Below are 8,601 nucleotides of genomic sequence, written 5' to 3'. Positions count from 1 at the left end.
TCACAAGAGGGCTCAACTGAGGTTACATTATAGGTAACCTGGGGTATGACATACCCTAATGGCTCTGTAGAGCAAACTCAGAGCCAGGTACAGCTATGACCCCATCATCCCCATGAAGAGCATCACTAGGCAGGAAGGTAATGAGACGGACAGGTCTGCAGACCTTATGCTCATATTTTAAAAGATTAAATTTCGGGGACTGGGGTTTCTGATGCTCCACGTTACCTATCTAGGGTTAAGTGTGCTACCCTGGCAGCAGCTGATGAATGTATTGGAGAACGCCCAAGATATAGGAGGGGATTAATTTCGCAGGGGACACTGAGCACAATTGAGGACACTGAGCACAATGCGAAGCCATTGGAATTAAAGGTCTCTTGGGCCAAGACCAAGGTCCAGACATGTGGTGGCATGTTGGATGAAGCAGTTCACTCTGTCCAAGTATGTGGTGAGGATATAGAAGTCTTCAGGGTAATGTGATCCATAACGACGGTAGATCAGACAGTGAGATCCTTCATCGTACTGGTCTGGCCTACGGGGTTGTGGATTTACTCATTTCGGTTATTTGGCACTGCCGTTATTTGTGTAGAAGGACTAAAGTTCGAACATTCAGGATGCTGGCCCTCCCCCCATCTTACTTTATGGCTATGAGACATGGACGCTAAACAGTGACTTGAAGTGCCAAAATGACTCCTTTGCTAATAATATCCTCACAGGATCATGGGATATCGCTGGTAAAACCAGGTGTGGAATGAACGATTACTCTGTGAGACTGAATCAAGGCCTGTTATCCACATATCACATCAGTGCCAACTCCAGCTATATGGGCATGTGGCCTGTTATCCTGAGGCTGATCCTGCTCACAGGGTGATATCTGAACGAATTATCCCAGGGTGGAGAAGGCCAAGGGGAAGGCCACACAACTCATGGCTGGAGGTGGTCGATCACTTCTGTCAGTAGATACCTAGAGTGGGAAGAGTCGCTGTCTGGAGCGTTGCACAGAGGGACCCTAGTGGGTGGAGTTGGAGGGTAAGTGAGGCTATGGGCCCCTCGATGTTTGCCCCTTCTTGATGATAATGAATGCCAGTAACTTTTCTTCAGCAGAAAATAAGCCTAAGAACCAAGGGAATGTTAATAAAAAAGTTAGCTATCTTATCCTAAGCCCAACCTAACCTAACCTAGCTAAACCCGTGGGCCGTGGCAAGGGGTCGTGCAGACTTCCACTGTGGTGCAGCAAAATGGCAATATTGGTCGCTCATACAGATTTCTGTGAAATGTATATCAGTGGCTACGAAACTGCATCGTTCAGCGACCCATTGAATTTTTAAAAACTGAAATCGGCATAGTTATGGAGAAATAATTGTCAGAAACTGCATTTCTGGCATGAACATGAAAACTATGCCCTGAGAGAGAGAGAGAGAGAGAGAGAGAGTAATGCGTATTAGGGCAGACGAGACAGGCTGTAAACATGCTTTTGCCAGTCTCCCCGCTCACCAGGTGGGTCTCACCAGGTGGTTTGCCAGCTCGCTCCGCACGCTGCAATATGAGATTAGGGCGCTACTTTAACGCCCATTATATACCACCCTACTTCTGTCCGATTACCTCATATTGACCTTACATTTTATTTCATGGATTCTAAACAATTTTGACCCACGCGTACCTTTCCTGGGATGATAATATGGTGGAAAATGCGTGACGAAATGCGTACATTTGGGTCTTTGTTGCTGGTGCACCTTAGCAACTGGGCTCAAATAGGGGGTGGAAAGGGGGCCAGCAGTTATTCTAATACTAGATAAATTTCGTGTCAGGCAGATCCTTCTAATACTTTTCTACTTCACTGTTGAAAATCTCGTTCATAAGAGATATGTTGCAGCTCTACGAGACACCCCCACTTTAGGCATGTCACAGTCCACGGGTCAACTCGACTCAACCAGTTTGGGATAATCACATCATACTTTAATTACGCAACACTAACATGCCTTTGAACTTTTCTTCATCCTCTCCCTCCTTTACTCCTCTCCTTCCTTCTTTTTCTCTCCCTCCTCTATCCCCTCAATTTTCTTCTCTGTTTCTCCTTTTCCCTCCATGACCACTCTCTGTCCCTCTGTACTGTATTCTTGACAAACACGACAAGGATATTTGAAGTTGGGCTGCCAGGATTACATACCATAATATATTCAGTCAATCACTTCCTTCTTCTGCCTTCCTCCCTCTCCAATTAATTTTTTTTTCTCTCTCTCTCTGTCTGTCTGTCTGTCTGTCTCTCTCTCTCTCTCTCTCTCTCTCTCTCTCTCTCTCTCTTTCTCTCTCTCTCTCTTTCAGGGTCTTCTGCAATTTTCTCACTTTATTATCCCTATCGCTTGCTCATTTCCTCCCTCCGCATCTTTCTTTCTCCGCCTCTCAGCTTTTATGACGGCTTGTAGTATGATATTATCTTTAATTACTAACAGGCAGACGAGTGGATACGGGTCAAATCAACCCTTCCAAGTGGATGCAGATTTGCTCACGCACGAAAACCTTAACCAGGTAACTTTGCACATGCACGCAACCTTACATTCACGCAGACTTCCGAGTCCAGACAACCTTTTACACGCAACAGCTGCCAACTTAGTCCATGTACGCAAGCTTACATGTGCTCTGAAACCTCCACACGGACGCAAGCGTCCTCAACCATGCACTTTTCCAAGCACACACAGTTTTATACACACAACAATAAGAGACTGTGAACATGCATGGAAAGTTACAGAGGTGGACAAACGTCTACACACAAACAGTTTCACACATGACAGCTGAGCTTCACACACACACACACACACACACACACACACACACACACACACACACACACACACACACACACACACACACACACACCGGTAGCTGGCTCAGTGGTAACGTTCTCGCTTGCCATCTGGTAGACGGGAGTTCGTGCCTCGCTCAGGTTGGGAAATGTTTCACTGACGAAGTGGGTGGTTATTGTCCCCCTTAAGCAAGGTCATGGGTGTGTGTGAAGGTTACAGCCTTGCCCTTAGATCGGACTATATGAGCTCTTAGCTCCCTTCCGGAAGGGTAAAAGCTGACGATCACGACCATCAAGTGATCCTGACCTATCCAGTGAATTACACACACACACACACACACACACACACACACACACACACACACACACACACTCATTTTTTTTTCACACGCAGGCAAATTTCCACACAATAAAAAAAATTCTCCTCACGCACGCATGCACACTTAAGCACACTGTCATTCTTAATTGGTCGTAAAAACAGTTGACATAAATGATTAAAGGCCAGTGTGCACTGTAGTGCCTCTGTTAGCCCTCACCTGCTCAGCACAAGTTTAGTATATAACTAGCATACAACTTTTGAGGGAATGTATGCTGGTATTGTAGCTGCCAGTTTGTACATGCCTGACATTGAACGTCAGCTGCAAAGTGCTATTCACCTCCAAGCCGTGTTTTCCGGGTGCGAATGGTATCTGATCCGTGGTTGAGGAAGTGCTCTGCTCCCACCCAGTTCAATCTCTGACAACTCTGTCTGGACAGCCATTACAGTGAGGAGTTTGCCGTCCAATATGGAGTCGTGAACAAAACCACGTGCCTTCTGTGACGTCACTGGAATAAGTCTATAGGTGTGGCAGGATTTAGAGAGTACAGTGAGAGGTACACTTAGGAAATGTGTAATTGTGACTGTCATGGTGTGTGAGTCTGCATGTGTCATTGAAAGAACCTTGACAGGTGTGACCATGTGAGAACACATGGAAGAACATACTTACTACTGTTCTTTCCTATAATTTAGCCTTTGTGTGGTATAGAACGTAGAACAGGAGGTTTGGCAAACACACATGCCACTCACTGGGGACATATTTATAACCCTGGTAAGCTTAAAATATGTCTAATATTGTTCCATTTGACCCATACACTAACCAAACACTTCAGAATCAAGTTAAAAGGACTGTAAATAATACAGCAACAAGCAGTTAGCCGAGGATGGCCAGCTCTAAGCGGACCAAGCTTTATCAGGGACCGGAAGTGTTTCGACACTAAGAGTCAATTCTACATGCAGGTACTCCTGTGCAACATTCCACCCAAAAATCATAATCTTCGAAGCCTTGGCGTTTTGCATCAGCAAGGTCGTAATTTTAGCGCTTTACATGTTTTCTGCATTTAATGACCTTTGACCTCTGATTTGGCATAGATACTGTATATCATGCATGGATGAAGCACACTTTTGTAGCACTTATTAATGTCTATAAGCATGCAACGTTTCATTCGATTCCATCCGCCCTCTGTGGAGCTAGGGAACTTGCAGTATGCACAATAACCAACCAGAGGTACAAATTCTAGGCAGCACTGCCAGCGACTGGAAGTGAGTTTTGACACTAAAATGTCATTTTTGTAAGCATCCGTACCTTGTTGGTTAGCATGCAAACCAGGAATCAGATGACTGAGGAAACGGCGAGGCTTGTTGGTGTCGATGCTAACCACGCTGGTGAGGGAATTTGTTAGCATGCTTACAAAGCAACTGTGGAAATCGTATTTCGATATGATACAAAATTTATGTTTTTGTTGTCCTTTGAATTTGTGGACAAAATTATTCTGCTTAGAGGAGATATTTTGTAATGAAAGTTTAAGGAAAGACGTATTTAACCCCCTGGCGCGAATATCTCTCGTTTGCTGCATAAAACATTTCTAGGCAGCAGCAGGAAAAAAAAAACGAGTCCGTCACTTGGCAGAAGAGGTTTAATGATACCGTTCGAAGCTTTTTTCGAAATTGTGCTCTTCCCCTCTCTCATATATCTATCTATCTATCTATCTATCTTTTCTTATGCGAGGAAGAAGGAACCAAAGGCCATGAGCCCGCAATAACAGTTCCTTCCAAAAGAAAAACAAAATACAAGAAAGAGCCAAATTCAAGATCCATTCATTTCGAGAAGCCTGGACACACTGCGTTTGAAAGACTGGAGTTCATAGGCAGCAGGAAATACAGACAAAGGGAGACAGTTCCAGAGTTGACCTATTGCATAAATGAAGGACGAGGAGTAACGGTTAACTCTTCCATTACAGAGTTGGACAGAAAAGGGATGAGAGTTTGCTGCTAGACGGGTGCTACGCGCCCGTCGTAGAGGTGGAGGAATGCATGCAGACAGTTCAGAGGAGCAGTGATCATTAAAGTAGCGATAGAAAAGAGATAAAGATGCACCAGTGTGGCGAAGAGACAGAGGTTGAAGGGAGTCAATAAGAGGAGGAGAGTTAATGAGACGAAAAGCCTTTGACTCCACCCTATTGAGAAGAGCTGTATGTGGGGAGCCTACCCACACATGAGAGTTGTACTCCACACAGGGGTGGATAAAACCCCTGTATAGAGTCAACAATTGTGCAGGGGTAATGAAAGAATGGAGTCGGCTTAGCACACCCAATCTCTTGGAAGCAAATTTTACAAGAGGTGTAATATGATCTTTCCAAGATAAGTCCCGAGTAAATGAAACCCCAAGCAGGTTCAAGGATGATGCAGGATTAAGCTGAATATTATTAAACATTAGTAGGTATACCTGTGGAAGATTTTGATGGGTTGATAGGTGTAAGAACTGAGATTATTTTTACCCCAGTCAGAGATACGAGTCAAGTCAGACATTAGATGTGCCATAACCTTATCCCTTGTTTGTTAAAGTAACTGCTGAGATGGGCGTTGCGGGAACCGAATAAGTTGAAAGGGGTAGTCATCAGCGTATGAGTGGATAAGGTTAGATGTACAGCTTAGAAGGTCATTGATGAATAAAAGGAAGAGAGTTGGTGATAGGACAGAGCCCTGAGGAACACCACTGTTGATAGATCTAGGAGAAGAACGATGGTCGTCTACAACAGCTGCTATAGAACGACCAGAAAGGAAGCTAGCGATGAAGGCACAGATAGAAGGATAGAAACAGTAAGACGGCAGTTTGGAAATTAAAGATTTATTCCAGACTCAATCGAAAGCCTTTGAGATGTCAAGTGCAATGGCAAAGCTTTTGCCAAAGTCCCGAAAGGAGGATGACCAGGAGTCTGAAAGGTAGGTGAGAAGATCGCCAGTGGAGCGTCCCTGACGGAACCCGTACTGACGATCAGAAACAAGGTTGTGATACGAAAGATGCCTTAAAATTTTTCTATTGAGATTTTACTCGAAAACTTTTGAGATACAGGACGTTAAAGCAAATGGACGATAGTTGGAGAGTTGGGAGTGGTCACCCTTCTTTGGGACTGGCTTAATGAGAGCAAACTTCCAGCAAGAAGGAAAGGTAGAAGTTGACAGACAAAGGTGAAAGAGTTTGCCTAGGCAGGGTGTAAGCACAGTAGGACAGTTCTTGAGAACAACAAGGGGGACTCCATCAAGCCCATATGCCTTGTTAGTATTGAGGCCAGTGATGGCAGAAAATACATCAGCTGAAGAAATTTTAATGTCAGCCATGAGGAAGTCAGAGGCGGCAAGTGATGGAGGAACAGCACTGGAATCGTCTAAGATGGAATTGGAGGAGAAATCTGTGCGAAGAGATCTGCTTTTTCAGTAGAAGAAATAGCTACAGAAACATCAGAGTAGAAAAGAGGAGGGAAGGATGATGAGGTAAAGTTGTTAGAAAGGCTTTTGGCAAGGTGCAAGAAGGAACAGGAAGGATTCGAGTTGGAGAGTTGAGCGCATTTAGTACAGATGAAATTATTTTTAGCAGAGCGAAGAACAGTCTTAGCACGATTCCAGGCAGAAAAGTAAAGATGATGTGATTCAGGGGTGGGTTGGCTCCGGTACCTTTTGTAGGCCCTCTCCTTGTTGGAGACAGCATTAGAACAAATGTGGTTAAATCAAGGCTTTCTTGCATTAGTCAAAGGATATGAGAAAGGAATGTATGCTTCCATGTCCGAGAGAATAACCTCCGTAATGCACAAGGCACACTCAGATGGCTGCCGGCCATGGAAGCAATAATCATTCCATGGAAAATCAAAGAAGTACTGCCTGAGGGCCTCCCAGTCCGCGGCTCCAAAATGCCACAGACGACGTTTCCCTGGAGGGTCCACAGGCCATACAGGAGTGATAGGACAGGTTAAGGTGATAAGGTTGTGATCAGAGGAGTCCAACTGAGAGAAGAGATTAACAGTGTAAGCAGAAGGATTAGTTGTAAGGAAGAGGTCAAGTATGTTGTATCTCTCTCCAAGGCAGTCTGGGATACGGGTAGGGTGCTGTACAAGCTGCTCTAGGTCATTAAGGATAGAAAAGATGTAGGCTTGTTCACCAGGTGGATCAGTGAAAGGAGAGGAGAGCCAAAGGTGGTGGTGAACATTGAAATCTCCTAGTATGGGGATTTCAGAGAAAGGAGAAATGGACAGAATGTGTTCCATCGTAGAAGTAAGATAGTCGAAGAATTTTTGATAGTAGAATTAGGGGATAAGTAAACAGCACAGATATATTTAGTCCGAGAATGACAGGAAAGCAAAAGTCAGAGTGTAGAGAATTCAGAAGAATCGAGTTCAGGAATACGAGAGCAAGACAAGTCATTGCGTATATATACACAACAGCCAACTTTGGCTTTGAAATGAGTATAGAGAAAGTAGGAGGATACAGAAAAGGATTTGCTGTCAGTTGCCTCAGACAGCTGAGTCTCAGTTAGAAAAAGAAGGTGATGTTTACAGGAGGAGAGGTGGTGCTCAACAGAGCGAAAGTTTTATATATATATATGGAGCCTCTGTGGTACAGTGGTAGAGAGTGCATTTCGTACACGGGTGAGCCAGGGTTCGCGCCCCGCCAGGGTCATAAACTTTGGGAGTGTTCACCCGATCACGTACTGCATTGGCGGACACAAGGGGTGCTGTGGTTGAACCAGTGTCGCTTACTAGAAAGTATGCTTGCACCCAGTCGGCTTGTGCGGGCCGATTACACTTGGTTCACAGACTACACACACATCCAAAGCCACTCCAACACTACAATTACACATACAAGCACTTCTCACCCTACATACACTCTCTACCAGACAGCCTAAGCCACTTGGTAGAGATACATTGGCTGTATCGTCCCGACTTCGGTCGGGATAGGCCGGTCCTGCAGTTGACACTCAAACGGCTGATGATATATATATATATATATATATATATATATATATATATATATATATATATATATATATATAATGTATGAATATGTATGCCTACTTATGCCTTTTATTAGAAAATTGACAGGATGCACACAAACAGGAGGCATATACTAAAACTGTTGATTGTAAATTAAAATCAAAGTTTAATTAAAATGCATTTCTTTAGTTTCCTAGATCATCAGTTATAAAAATAGCGGTCCAGGAAGAAGTGTGCTCCCTCCAAGTGATTGATAGCCAGTGATATTTGGTATAAATTGTCCACTGTTGTAAGTTTCATTTCGAGTTGTGATGCTTCAGTGTCCCCACTTTCGTAATTCGAAAACAGGTTCGTTTTTTGAAGCTGTAATTGGGTTAGTGTCTCATAGATCTCTGTTGAATAATGGTATAAATTTATTGATGAAACATTTTTCCTTTGACTTTCTTAATATAGGATCATCCTTTTTTACTTTATAGAAGGGCATAATGTTGAAGTTTGGAGAA

The sequence above is a fragment of the Coenobita brevimanus genome, chromosome 22 (assembly GCF_032717465.1).
Source record: "Coenobita brevimanus isolate Jiangsu-jjx chromosome 22, ASM3271746v2, whole genome shotgun sequence".
Classification (NCBI taxonomy): Eukaryota; Metazoa; Arthropoda; class Malacostraca; order Decapoda; family Coenobitidae; genus Coenobita; species Coenobita brevimanus.
The sequence above is the reverse complement of the archived record's forward strand: the minus strand, read 5'-3'. Positions refer to the sequence as shown.